The following is a 1,530-nucleotide window of genomic DNA, read 5'->3' as shown; positions in this document are numbered from 1 at the left end:
GAAGCAGTGCTCCATCAATACTGTGTACAGTGGAGGTGGGGAGCTGCTGACCTCAACTCGGGACGTTGTGGGTCAGTGGAAGGAATACTTCGAAGACCTCCTCAATCCTACCAACACGTCTTCCCATGAGGGAGCAGAGCTGGCGGACTCAGGGGTGGACTCTCCTATCTCTGGGGCTGAAGTCGCTGAGGTCCTTGGCAGCAAGGCCCTGGGGGTGAATGAGATCCGCCCGGAGTTCGTTAAGGCTCTGGATGCTATGGGGCTGTCCTGGCTGACACGCCTCTGCAGCATCGCGTGGACATCGGGGGCAGTACCGCTGGATTGGCAGACTGGGGTGGTGGTCCCCCTTTTTAAGAAGGGGGCCGGAGGGTGTGTTCCAATTACAGGGGAATCACACTCCTCAGCCTCCCTGGTAAGGTCTATTCAGGGGTCCTGGAGAGGAGGGTCCGCCGGATAGTCGAATCCCGGATTGAGGAGGAGCAGTGTGGTTTTCGTCCTGGTCGCGGAACAGTGGACCAGCTCTGAAAATTCAATTGAGAAATCAAAAATTGGTATTTTTTTTGCTTCACAATTTTAAAATCGATTTTTTTTGTTAGAAAAATCTATTTTTTTTTTCAAATAAATAAAAATAATTCATTGTGAAATTTTAGTCATTTTTGCTGCTTTTATTGATCTTTCTACTTGTCTTCTTGGACATTATAGCAGCAGAATGATGGTCTGGCTACTGTGTTGTTTTTTCCTCATTGAAATTAAAAAAAAAAAAAAAAAATAGACGAGCAAAAAAGTTTTATACATTTTTGAAAAAAATTTTAATCTACAAAAATCAGCAGTATCAAAGAATAGCGAGAACCGAATCGGGACAAAAACATATTGCTTCTAATGACTGACCTGAATGGAGGGAGGTAAAATGAAAAAAGTAAAGTCTTGAGAATGGACCCCTGTGGGACCCTGCATGACAGGGCAGCAGAGAGTGACTAGAAATGGTCCAGTTTAACAGAGAGCGTCCTTTCAGAGAGGTAGGACCTGAACCATTCCATGGTGGTAACATGAATGCCAACGCTATGCTTCAAAGGTGCCGTTAAAATGTTGGGATGTGGAACGCTTCTGTCATCAAACCAAGATCACAATGTCATCAGGATCTGTAGCTAAACACAGACCCCCAGTAGAGCCGACTCTGTCCTCTGAAGAGACTTAAAACCAGACTGAAAGTCTTCAGACACATCGTTTATCTTCTATCTTTACTGATGTGTTAACAAACACTAAAACATTATTGTACATGGTTTATTGAAGAGCAGACGCTTATCAGCAGCGTCCTTTCCCATGAGAACCTAATACATCATCCATTCATTCCACACAGTGCTTGTTCTTGATGGAGAGGTGGGGGTGGTGAAAGCTGTTAAATACTGGCAGGCACGTTGTCGTTCTGCCAGAGACTCAGCAAACCAGACGAGCTGCGCTTCAATCTGGCTTTCTACCTCCAGCTTCCAGATCCGGCTTCATCTCGGGAATTCACAGCAGATCAGAGAACAA

Source organism: Telmatherina bonti (genome assembly GCF_933228915.1).
Source record: "Telmatherina bonti genome assembly, chromosome: 2".
In the NCBI taxonomy this organism is placed as follows: domain Eukaryota; kingdom Metazoa; phylum Chordata; class Actinopteri; order Atheriniformes; family Telmatherinidae; genus Telmatherina; species Telmatherina bonti.
The sequence above is the reverse complement of the archived record's forward strand: the minus strand, read 5'-3'. Positions refer to the sequence as shown.